Below are 13329 nucleotides of genomic sequence, written 5' to 3' on the forward strand. Positions count from 1 at the left end.
ATGTGTAATTAATTAAATTTGGTTCATATCAAGGTGGACGGAGCGGTGCGTCAATACCTATGCCAAGGCCAACCGGATGCGCCCGCTCCCACAACCGAAAGCTGCCCCACGAGATAGAGAGAGAGAGAAAGCTTTTGAAGGGGAAATAACCCATTGGTATTTTAGTACACATTTTTGGTGCGGGTTGGCGCAGCTTTACCCCAGGAAATTATACTGTGAGCGGAGTGTGGGCATCCTTTGCCGACCTTGCTGGCGGGAAGGTCCGTCAGTGGTAAGCTAATAAAAGTGCTGTGGTTTGTATAAGTAAGCACGGGTTAGCGTCGAGTGCTGGTATTAAGTGAGTCGAGAAATCTGCAGAACGGAGCTGCGGATGAGATGAGGGCCGGACGACTAGCGGGAAGACAACAGATGCAAAACAAAAAAAAATATTACAAGCTTTTATCATACGCACGCACAGCACTTACCAGCCACGGACAAGTGTTGTTGGAGCAACAGGAGCTGCTGCCTGAGTGCATTGTTTGCCCTGGACCAGGATAGGGCAGTGTCGGGGGAGCGGATTCCCAGGGTAAGCGGATTGGGAATGGCACAATGCAATTGCTGTTTGAAATAAAAGTGAACAGGCACAAAGCCAGGATTGCGCTGCCCTGCGCTCCTTGCGTTGAAGGCTGTCGTGGTCCTGGCCCTTTTGTTGCGCGCTTTTTCAAGACCGTTGCGCTGCGTTGCTTGTGTGGGACTGAGCGCTGAAGGCTGTCGTGGTCCTGTCCCTGCTGTTGCGCTTTTCTCCAAGAGCAAATTAAGGAGTTCGTCTTCTTTTTTACCAGCCACTGTCGCTTGATGGACTCCCACAGGGAGCGGCGATCCCTGGCAGCTAATTAGCTAGTCACGCGCATAAAACCTGCCTCTTCCACAAAAGACAGCAATCAGACCAGAACCACGACACAAGCATCGCAATAAGCGGGTCAAACACCATCGCGAAACAGCCACTCAGTCGGGTCGGAAAACAAACGCCATTGTTCTGCCATAAAGCGGGCGAACGAGCTCGTAAAAAACTGTAGCAAAACAGTGGCTTAAAGAGGAAGACCACAAAACAGGGTTTACTTTGGTACTCGTCCGGATTTAAATGATTTCCTTTTGAGCCTGTTTCGCGCCCATTAGTGTGATCAATATAAATATGGCGATATCGGTATTGCATATTAAAAACGATATGACGATACTCGTCGAATGCATCGATTTTTGTCCGATATTTGAAAAAATATTTTCTCATCTACTTGGGTTTCCCTGAGAGAAGACAGGGAGGTGATTGCGTTTGAGCGCTATATGTACTTATTAATATAGAGCTGATTGATATTCATGCTTATTCATGGCAATCCCATATTTACAAAGATACGATATCTACGATATTCTGTGTGATATTTTTTTCAATATCAATATCGATCTTTTCTTGACGATACCCATTTGTATTGATACGCCATCCCTGGTATATGAAAGCGATATATAGGATACACGATCAGCTGCAGCAGCATGCACCTGTACTCCATCATGAGTAAGAATACTAATAAGATTGAATCGAAAGAGAAAGTGAATCGAGAGAACGAACCTACCTGCTCGTAAAGTTTTGCAAGTTTTCGCTCGGGTAAGTGACTCTTTCTGAAGAAATTACTGAAATGCTGGATTATTTCAGTCTGTAACTACAGTAATTTAAGCCTAGAAGATACGATTTATTTTGATTAAGCAAGCAATGCATAATTTCTGATTCGATTTGTCTAGGGAATTATATATGAGCCCACTCTTTAGAGTACATTTTCAGTTAATTTGAGAAGCAATCCAATTCCCCTCTCTTTTAGACCCTGTATCCACCGCGTAACACACAGGATTTTCGGCATTTATGCTCTTTAAATATTTAAAATACGCGGCGCGACGTCGTAATGTAGGATGGCCCACAAACGGAAATAATGATGAGGTGTGCGTCTGCGTGTGTGTTGTTCGACTGTGTGTGTTTGCGTGTGTATGCTTGTACAGGCCTTTGTTTCTGTTGCTTTGGTTGAAGAGGGCGTCCGAGGGCCATGACTATCGTGGCCGTCCTGCCATGCTCCCGTGTGGCCGTGTGTCCTGTCCTCTGCCTAAACATCAAACAAAATCGATATGTGGGTGGGTGGTGTGCGAGTATATGATTTTTGGCATAAACAAGCAACAAGCGGGGCCCCACCAGACGCACACATACTCGCAGTAGACGTACGTAAACCTAGCCAGGGGGCCCGTTTACAGGTTTGGTCCTTGCTTTGTTTGAACGCCGCAGGAGGCTCATTTTTAGTAATGAGTTTGTCTATCTGCAGAGGATGAGCAAATAGGGACCTGGACCCTGCCGGGGCTTCCACTAGCTCCTGGATGGCTGCAACAGTAAGCGGATGGAGATGGTCTGTCTATCTTTGGCTATGAGGTTGAATTGTGGATGAGCTTTAAATAAACACCAAGGCCAGATAACAATGGAGGAAAGGAAACCGAACGGATCTTTGATTTTTCAGGATTCGTTCTTTAAGTTTTTAGTTCTACTGCCTGTAAATTAGTCTCCCAAAAGGTTAAGCAAAGCTTTCTTGTTAAATTCTGATCAATTCCCAAAAGAAAATATTTTGTAATGTAAGGGTATAGAAAAATCAACAATTTGCTTCAAGACAGGAATAAATATGTATGGTATATGTATATGTACAGAAAGGAAGCACACACATACTTCTGGCCAAATGTCCTAAGGGTCGTGTCGATGCTTGTTAGGAACTGTCTTCCCGTCGCTGTCGTTGCTGTTGCTGTTGCCGTTGCCGTTGCCGTTGCCGTCTTCCTGTTGCCATCTTCCGGTTGCCATTATATTGAACATTTGCTATAAATAATTTGGTCTCGATTTGAAGTGTGAGCGGTAATGAAATTCACTTGATTATCCCCTGATTGCCCCCCCCCCGATACGAGGAATTGCACTGGAAGGGATCTGTGTGCTGCACTGAAGCCGAATCATCAATCAGCTGCGCTTTTAATTAGCACTGACTATGGTCCTCCACGCATCCTCTTCTCCATCTGCGGACCCCGACCGCAGCTCAAGTGCACATCATTAGGACACATTTAGAGATTTAATTAAATCGAGTCGAATTGGATTCGATTGACCTTTAGCCGTTCGATTCGTTTGATGGCATAGAATCCCCTTTGGTTTCCGATTGCTTCTGTGATGTGGCGTCTGGTTCCAACAGCGCTTATGTACTTTTAATTAGGTTCAGATAATAAATATGGAAAGTTTCCTTCTAGATCTATGACTAAATGGTGCATTTGAGTGGCCTGCACTTAAATTAATTGAATCACCTTTGTGTTCCACCTTCACCTTCACCTTCCATCACTTGTATGTTTTCTACTCGTAGATATGTACCTACATATGAGGCACATATATATTTCGTTGTTGCGCTCAATGAATTGCTGTCTGTGGCCTTATAAAATGGCCAGCGAAATGTGCCAGAACCCATGTGTAAACTGTTTTTTATGACACCGTCGAGATGCGTACCCAAAGAATACACCCGCCCATCCTGCCATCCATGCATGGCATGACACCTTTGTGCCGCTCTCTGCGTCTGTTTAGAGTAAGCCAAATGGCCAAATGGCCATTGTCTGCGGCGGCTCCCATTCTGATTTATGCTCCCACACACACACACACATGCACAAAAAAGGGAACAGGCTCGAATATGACATAGTACGCCTGTGCTCTCGAAATCTCTGAGGTCCATTTTTACAACTCGACCTGGTTTCGGGTTTCGTTACCTTAATGCCCACCAGTTGGGGGCTCATATAAATCATGCAAATGTTTCATTTCTCCAGTACAAAAGGCCATGACAATTGATGGAGAATATCTTGCATCGATATTCTGACATTTTTACTGAATACACGCCGAGGTAAAATGTGCAACTTCAATGTAGTTTTTGGATCTAGTTCTCGGAAAAATCTTCAATCATGCTGTTATTCCCAAGATTTGTATTTCATAAGGGAAATATTACAATATTTCTTAGTCATGAAAGCCTGCTCCCTGTGTCTAGATTTAGATCTTCTCAGTGTATAAAGCAAGGACGCTCCTCATGCAAAACTGAATCATAATTCACTTTATATGATACTCTGCATCATAAACCATACATTTCGGGGGCTGCTGAGAGCCAATTTTTGAATAACGAAAAACTTTTTACGGGTATATAAACGGGAGCCTGACTGCTGCCTGCCCGTTTGGCAGCCTTGAGACCATGGGGGCGGATGGGACCATGGATGATGATGATGGAAGCGCGGCCGGTGTCCCTGATCCAATGTAAGCGTAGACCAATTAAGCGTAAACAAATTTGTTACTGTGGAAATATGAGAACCACTAGTTGCTCTGCCCACTCCGCAGCCGTCCATTCCATTGGATACCCAATTCGTCGGGCAACCCTCCACCAACTTTGACATTGACAAAAGTGCGGTGGTGGTGGCGGTGGCGGTGGCAGGGGCGGAGGCGGAGGGAGGACTGCTGCTCCTCATACGCTTCAACGCATCTAACCCGCCACCAGTGTGCACGAACTCTCGTCCCACAGCTGCCGCTCATTGCATGCAAATATTTTTTGGGCTATTGATACGCACATACATGTGTACGTGGTGCGTACTCATGTGTCGCAAGATGTCGAGGGATGCGTACAAGGATGACCCTGATGGCCCAACAAACTGTTGCTCTGAAGGCTCCCAGGGTAGGCAATGGGTGGATGGATATGGATGATATTTTAGCACACGCCAGGGACATTTTCCCCAGGCTCACAGGCAGACAGACAAGAATCGAGGGAATTTCCCCTGCGCGCAACAGTCTTTTTATTCCGCCCAATCACACCTCCTCCCGCTGGGTGCTCTGGGGGATGGGGGGGTGGTGGGAGCAACTTCGTGCTGCCGCCGAACTCCGTTTGTGAGTCTACCGTTTTCTCCAGCTCCAGCTCCTGCTTCACGGAGACTACTCCTTCAGTCTTCTTGGGGACTTGGCAGTGTGTGCACGTGTCTAACGTAAAGAATTTCGTGTTGTTCAGCTTAGAGAGTCTTAGAGATTCGAGTCTCCTGTAGAGTGTACACCCAATACCCAATATCATATTTGGCGAAGTTTCTGTCTTGTTTTTTTTTTGTGCCTCTGCTCTGTCTGGTTCAGTGTTTCAATTTCCAGCCACGCTAAAAGATGTAAGTATGACAATTTATTGCCCCGCTGCTTTATGATTTTTCTGCGGGCTGGCGGGGGTCCTCACGCTTTGTGTACGCCACGACGTGTGAATCCTAGTGTTAAGAGGATTACAATGTTTCCAGTAATTACTAACGGTGTAAGTGTGGGTGTGGGTGTCGGTGGGGGTGTGAGTTTGTTTGCTGATTCCATAAAACTGCTCTATGGGGAATTAACTTTGTTTCGATCTAATCACGTCTGAATCCGACTTAACAGGAGAGCAGGAGCAGGAGGAGCAGGAGGGGCACCCGGAGGAGCAGTGGGGAAAATATAAACTGTTTTTGCCATTTAGTTTTTAGTGTAATTCCCCACTCTCTGATATTTGTACGTTTTGTATATATTTATGCGAGAACACACACATAACCCATACTGTCATCTGCCCTCGAGATACACTTAATCCGACATTTACAATTTTTGCTTAAGGATTTATTTATGGATTCAATATGTGTACAACGCTTACATTTCCGTTGCCCTGCAGGATGAGTGGAGGGACTCCCGTGTGTGTACGTGTGTGTGTGTGTGTGTGCCTGTACCTTTTAGAATACGTCTTCAATGCCTTGAATCCAGCATACCAATCCCTGGCAAAGGCACATTTGCATGCGCGCAGGAGAAGAAGCTGCTCTGAATACACTTATTTTCAATTTAATACTTTTTTCTTTTTATAACTCATTTTGCGATGCACATATGATACACAGCAGCACATTACAGGAAAAGGCATCAGCAGCAGCAGCAGCCGAACCCAGTACAATGGCAGTTTTCGTAGGACGCTTGTGAGAGTGAGAGTAGATAGAACTAAATAGAGTGTGCCTGACAGAAGGATAGGTCTGAACAGCAGACGAAGGCTCAGTCAGCAAGATGCAAAAGAAAGTGTGTGAGCAAATGCGAAATGCACAATTTTTCAACAGCTCGAAAGTCCTCATTCCAAATAAAGATTATTTTTTCTATCTTTGCATACCCTTCATTTGCACAAGCCGAAGCTCAACGGGGGAGTGCAGCACCTATGCTCACATTTGAATGGAAAGCTGGTAAACAATGGGGAAAGCCCTACGAAGCGGCAGGTCCTTTGACTTTTGACTTAATTAATTGACTTCGACGAGTGCTCTGCTTTGTTTTAGGACTTCAACTTACCTTGCGATATGGAAAGCGCTGGCAAGTTATGATTTCGCTGGCATTGAATTTGATATAGAGCTATCGATAAGCCAGTGCTTCCGTTTATTCCTGGAATTCATAATTGTGGATTCATCATATAACAAAAAGAATTCCATGTATGGTCGTTGGCTATTTTGGACCACAGTTCTGAGAATCCGCTAGAGCTGATCGATTGGGCAAGTGAATACCAGTGAAATTTAGCCAATTAAAAGCATTTAAATTGAGAATATTTGAGCAGTAAACATTTAACATTTAACATTTGGGTAATGCGCCACGCAAATGTTTTCAAATCTGGCAGCCCACAATTATTTATGGCCCGAAACTGTCAATTGGCTTAAAAGCCAGAAAGATAGATGAGCTTCGAGCAAGTTGCGGCTGTCTCCTCTCCCTGTCCCTGTCCCTGTTCCTGCCGCTTTTAAACAGAAATCCTCGTAGGAGGCAGCTGAAGGACTCCCATTATAAGAGCAAACATTGAGGTACATTTCTGTTTACTCAGATATGTCATGTCCTTGGGTATGGGAGCTTTGAGAGCATATTGGAACCATTTATCATGCCATTCAAAATGGCAAATAAATAGAATTTATTTGTGTTTTTTTTTTGCCACTGTACTTTTTCGAGTATGCAAAAGCATGTTTATTTATGTAAACAGTGGAACGACAACAATAAATTATTTGTGTACAATGTGGCACAATTGTCACTTGCCTCGGAGTCATGCCACAAATGAATTGTGCGTCAACAATTTGTATGCTTCGATTTGGCCCCGGGTCAAAATTTATTGTGTCGGCAACTCCGAGAGATTTTCCGTATTTTTCCCATTGATTTCATTAGTCCACTCGGTATTTATAGAAAGTTCAGAGACTATATATACTCGCATATTAAGTCGCATGGTGTCTTTTGGTCTCTCTGGCAAGCACGGTGACAACGGATACTTAGCTCTCTTGTTGCTCCTGCTGCACGCCCCCGCAACCGCCTTCGCATCCGCCTTCTTTTGTTTTTGGATGGCAGAGTGGAGAGCAGTGCAAACATGGGCCAACAAGTGTGTGCGAGGAAAATAACTAAAAATGTGGCAACAAAATCGATATGGAAACTCTACATCATGTATAAAGTTGTTGCTACATAAATATCAAATATGCAAATATTTACCCGGCTGCCACCTGAAATGCTTTTCACCTTCTCTTCCTGTGAAAATGTTGGGAAATTTGACGTGTTGTGGGGGACTGAGCGGGGGGGGGGGCTCGATTTGCCTGGCAATATGCAAAATCTCCAAAGGAGCAGCACCGCCGTTGCCAGCCAGTTAGCCCCGTCAGCCACCGTCAGCCTGGGGAATAGCTGTCACCTTGGAGCTCCAGCACCCACTTGTCCCGCACCCTTATAAGCATAACTCCCCCCTCCCCCCACCCCCCATACATGTAGTATATGGTAGCGTTAATAACGCCAGGCAGTCAGCAAGTGAAGAAGGAACGAAAAGATCAAAAGCTTTAACACGCCACCGTAAGCATGTGCAAATATGTATTTCAGTTGATTTTATTCTTTATTTTTATTTTCATCTTATTTTGTACGTTCCGTGCAAATTTCCCCTTCGCCGGGCCACAAATAATACAAAAAAAAAAAAAAAGAAACAACAAAAAAAGTAATACTGTATGCGTTGGAGATGAGCCTAAAAAGTCCCTTAATGCCAGAAACACAGCCAGACAAGAGGTGGGCTTTTTGTTGGGTCTCGGAGTGGGTGCTTGGAGTCGGTCTGGGTCCAGGGTTCAGAAGGGACAGGCGGCCAACCGTGCTGTCATTTTTTCCTGTCCTGTTGCGCTCCGTTCTCGAGGGCTCCTTGGACGGCCGTTGGGTCCTCTGCGTTTGGGTCGTTTTTCGTTTAACGTTCGGTCTATACCTGCAGCTGTTTATCATAATTTTGTTGATTTGCTGTCTGCTAAAAGTAACAATAATAATCACAACAACAACAACAACAGCAACAAGAAAAACAACAACAAAAAGAGACGGCGGCAAAATCAAAATAAAATAAAAAAAGACGAAAAAAGGACTGTCCGCCCCGGAAAGTATGCTACGAAAAAGTTTCTTCCAACAAAGGCACACCCGAAAACGAAAGGAAAGCGGAAAAGGAGGAAGAAGAAGAAGTAGACAAGCAAAAAAAAAGGGAGAAAACTTTTGCAAGTGAATTTGAATGCTGAAAACTTGTATTAGCGACAACAAAAGGTGGGGGAAAAGTAAACTCAGTTTCACATCAGGCTTCAGGCTTCAGGCTTGATGCCCTTAAAAGGTGAGAAATTAAAAGAATCAATTTGAAAAATTGTCCACTACGAGAAACGCTCGATTCGCTTCGGTTTTGATCAGCTATTCAGCGTTAGCAGATATCAGGCTATGCCACACGTCACCTGTATTCTTGATAATATTCGAAATAGTTGTCACATTTTGCACATAGAATAAGAACAAAAAATGCTTCACAAAAGCTACTTAATAATGAACCATAGAATAGGTAATGTGAAATGTTTTTGAAATTGTGTTACTTAGAAAAAACGCAGAATTCAAAGTGCTAATCGCATAATGTAAATGTCATTGCTGACGCACTTTATCGTGTCAATCCTTTGCCCTGTGAGCCCCCTCTCCTCCCACATAATCTATTTTGATGCGCGATATAAATAGATTTGAGCTCGAGCAGAAATCGAAGTCAATTTGTTGCTAAAATTAAAGGCAAACTGAAAGCTAATCGTGTTGAACTTTACCAAACGAGGGTATATACACGGAGATAGCAGCTGTATGTGCATGTATGTATATTTCTGTTTAGAGTAACGTAAAGTTGGTTTTTTTTTTTGGCTGACCAGCCGTATGCGTCATGTCAAATGGGTCGCAACGCTTCTCATAACTTTTCGGCAATGGCCTGCCGCTTGGTCCTTGGCCCTGTCCTTGGCGGCATTTTATAATGAATTGTTGTCACAATATAATGTGCCCATTGTTGTTGGCTGGCTGCTGTGTGTGTGTGTGTGTTTGTGTGGGTGTGTGGCAATTTAGTAAAATATTCAATTGCCTTTTGGCCGACTTGCGCTCAGCAAGGGAAGGCAAATGACCGAGCCAGACCGGTCCCGTCTCCATCTCCATCTCCGGCCTTTGGGCTGCCAATTAAAAACATGGCGTCATGGCAACATCAACTGCTAACGGCACACGGATGGATCAGGAGCAGGAGCAAAAGCAGAAGGAGGAGAGCAGAACCAGAGCACGAGCACGCAAATGTTTATTAGCCGCAAAACGTTGCTCATTAAAAAAGTTCGTCACGGGCCTCAAGGCTAACTGAACTGGCCGTGGGATCGCTCTGCCTGATTAAAACTTTTTCTAATTCCCAACCACACTCCCGGCTCCCACCGTTTTACCGTTCCACCATTCCACCATTCCACTTTCGCCATTTTCACCCCACGACTGACGTTTCCGTGGGACTGCCAAGTTGGCTTTAAAGTTTGCTTAGTTGACGGTTTAAACTCGTTCGCTGACAGGCGAGAGCCTAATTATGGCTGCCCGTCACCATCGCCATCGCCATTGCCATCATCATCATAATCATCGTTATCATTACCATTAACATCATTATGGTTGTCTTCAGTGTTTTTTTGTTGTTGTTTTTTGGGAAGGTGGGGAGGGCGGGGGGTGACCAGATGTTGCAGCGCCTGGCCGCCGGCATTTGCTTTGATCTTTCGGTCCTGATTATATGGCAACGATTTGTGTCCTTTTTTATTTGTTTTCCCTGTGCTCAGTCCTGTGTATATGTGTGTGTGTGTGTGAGTGAGTCGCCTAGCACGGATTGGATCCTTTTGCACAGGCCAATGCCTTTTATGACTTCATTCCTCTTCCTGCTTGGAGTGGAAGCATTGCCCAGTGCCTGAATGGGGATGGAGTACTCGCTCAGGACACACACAGTCATATCATAACCAATGGCCATGTTAATACAGGAACGTGATGGTCACCGCTCATCACTTGACACTGCTGCACACTAATCATCGATGGAAGAGTCTGGGCCTCCGCCCAGAGGTCAGAGGTGGCCGGATGTGGGCGGTGATGGTGTGAAACTATAATCTAGCTCCATATCTGACACTCCTTTTGTGTATGTGTTTACGGGACGCTAGTGAGGTGTCAAATTGAGTATTCGAATGAGGGATACCTAATCTCCTACGCTATCAAAATAATCAAAACATAATCAATACACTGATTTGTATTCTATCATTAATTGATGCCTTTTTGGGATGCCACTCGGGTGTTTGGCGTTTCCAAATGAAATCAAAAAGAACTTGCGTTCATAAATACTCGGACAATAGAATAAGTAAACATATTTCTGCCTCTGTGTTATTTTTGGCTTTCATCAGTGAAAAAAAACATTCAAGCCTCAGAGACAGCCTGTCCTCGCACCTAGTGGGACTATCAGCAACAACGTGGTTAACCTACATATATGTTACATGCATTTGTATAAGGGTATACCGAGTATTCCGAGACACTCGACACATCATACAATCACCCAGGCTGAAGGCAGTGCGGAAGACACACGCAATCCCACAGACAAGACAAGGCTGCGATGTGGCAGGCATCCCAGTGCCCTGTTGCAATGTCCCATTAAACTAATGTGTGTATATGGGGCACATATACGAGTACATGTTGTAGGAGTACTGGCCCGAGTATGCACGCCCTAGACAGTCTGGGAGTATGCATTGCATGAAGGGCTGTGGCTGTGACTGCTTGCTGTTGCTGTTGCTGTGGCAGAGGCAGAGGCGGAGAGCGGAGAGCGAGAGGCAGAGGCAGAGTCGACACGACCCACAGATGATGAAGGGAAACGGTTCGCTGGCTGCAAAGTTAAGCATGCTGTCACACGTTTCATTTATTATAAAATATGCAAACGTGGTGCCTTATAAATGATCAACATCTTCAATTTAATAATGTCATCGTCATCGTCAGCAGCAACAGCCACAGCCACAGCATCAGGCATCAGGAATCAGGCATCAAGGCCATCGGCATGGCCCATCAATTGCAATTACCAGAGCCGGGGAGCTTGTTGAACGAAATCTCTGTCCATCAGCGGCTTAAGCCTCCCATTTTCCATAAATAAGGCAACAGAATTTCTGTAAATACCCTTAATTGCCTCGCTGGCATGCATGGATTGGCCAGATGGCCAGGTGGCCAGGTGGCCAGGAAAAAATGATTTTCCTGCTGCCCAGCCTGTGGTCCAATTGTTAACCGGTTGCTTGCATTGATATTAAATCTATTTCTGAGCCACCACACACCCACAAGATGAGGTCGGCCGCAATCTGTAATCGCATGAAAGAAGCTTATAAAATTAATTGCTATGGCAATATTGAATATACATACATACATATAACATACATATTGGTATTATATGTAGTATATGTAGGTCAAGCACAACTAATTGCAGTTGCCACGAATTTGTACAAGAATCAATGACTAAGGTAAATAAACACTTATAATAAACTCTGCGAAGAGACAATAAAACTGCACTGTCGCACGCTTTGCCAGCTGTGAAAGTAGTTGCATTCATAAATAAAAGTATCATCCTCGGGATTACGGGCATTTTGTGTGGGTAGAAAATGTATGCATGCACTGTTGAATGCTCAAAAGAGCACATCCACAAGGATCATCCATCTTCGTTGCTTTGTGCGGTCCATTGTTGAGTTGTTCAATTGTTTAAGAGCTGTGTACTTTCGCCTTTAATTGATGATTCTATCGTTTTTTTACTTCTTTAATCGAAACCTTTGGAGGTCTGCACATCTACACATCTGTTGGTTAGAGTTTTTTTTTGGTTAGTTGAAAAATATGTGAAACGAAATCGAAACTGAGCCAGAGGGAATATTTTATGATTTGTTTTCTGTCAGAAAAGGTGACTTGTTAATTAAAACCAGCCCTTCGTCTCTCTGAATTTCTTTCTGTTGACGTTTTAAATTTATTTTCACATATTTTATCAAAAGCATTTGAAAGTTTTTGTTGGCACTCGCAAGGGGATAACAATCAAGGGAGCCCCAGGGGAAGAACAGACGGGCAGACGGACAGCTTTGTTCAGCTCAGCGTTGACAAATCATTTTAGTTGCACTGTCGACAGTTGGAGTGTGACGGAGATATAAAATGACAGGCAGACAGGCAAACGGATAGACAGACAGACACACAGACACACAGACAAACATACAGACAGACAGACAGACAGACAGACGGACAGACAGGCAGAGCAGACAGTGGAGGATGAGTTTTAACTGCAACTGGTGGCGTGGCATGATGCCGGATGAGGCAGGGCGATGACTGCCAACGTTATTTATGATTGACGCCCCCACTGCAGAAGTGCCACCACTCTGCCCTGTCTTCCTGCCGCTGTCGCTGTCGCTGTGTGTGCTGGCCTGAATTGTGTGCAAATTAGATACATCATATTCATGCCCGCTGACAGTCCGCCAACGGATTATTTATAGTCCGCTCCACGCATCGTATGCCACAACCAATTGGGTTATGAATTTTTCAGATGAAAGTGAAGCCCCTGCACTGAAAGAAAGCATTCTATCAGCATATGAGTATATTCCTCATATGGAATTCGCGATGATTCACATCAGCTTTCATCCATTTCCACAGAATATCGCGATGATATTTTTCAGTGCTGAGCGCAGAAGTGCCACTCACCGACAACTATGCAAATTATTTGAGCTTCACGCCCAGCTACCGTCCTGTCCTGCTGTATCTACATATAGTATACATGTATCCGTTGGGACATGTGTAGTGTTAGTTCTGGTACGCGTATGTGGCATACAGCTGCAATGGAAAAGTTGTTGCTTATTGGAAAAGTTTTGAGCATTTGTCGTAATATTATGCAGGTCTCTGGTTGAACCTGAACTCAACCCCTTGCCCTGCCCCGGCACCCAAATGGGGTTCATCGCTGTGCGAACCCGGGCTTTGTCCTC

General features: G+C 44.6%; 1 protein-coding gene across 4 annotated transcripts in view; it reads left to right on the top strand.

Moving 5' to 3' along the window:
* Window positions 1–1479: 1479 nt before the first annotated feature.
* Window positions 1480–13329, top strand: part of bma (SCY1-like protein bma) — a 57265-nt gene continuing 45415 nt past the window's right edge. For 2 of the 4 annotated variants that reach the window (XM_033384883.1, XM_033384885.1), the window contains exon 1: window positions 1480–1633. The gene's annotated coding sequence lies outside the window, so the exon portion shown is untranslated. Of the gene's footprint in view, window positions 1634–5002; window positions 5206–13329 lie in introns of those variants that run through there. The other 2 variants (XM_033384884.1, XM_033384886.1) reach the window with 1 other exon arrangement.

The sequence above is a fragment of the Drosophila pseudoobscura genome, chromosome X (assembly GCF_009870125.1).
Source record: "Drosophila pseudoobscura strain MV-25-SWS-2005 chromosome X, UCI_Dpse_MV25, whole genome shotgun sequence".
NCBI classification, from domain to species: Eukaryota; Metazoa; Arthropoda; class Insecta; order Diptera; family Drosophilidae; genus Drosophila; species Drosophila pseudoobscura.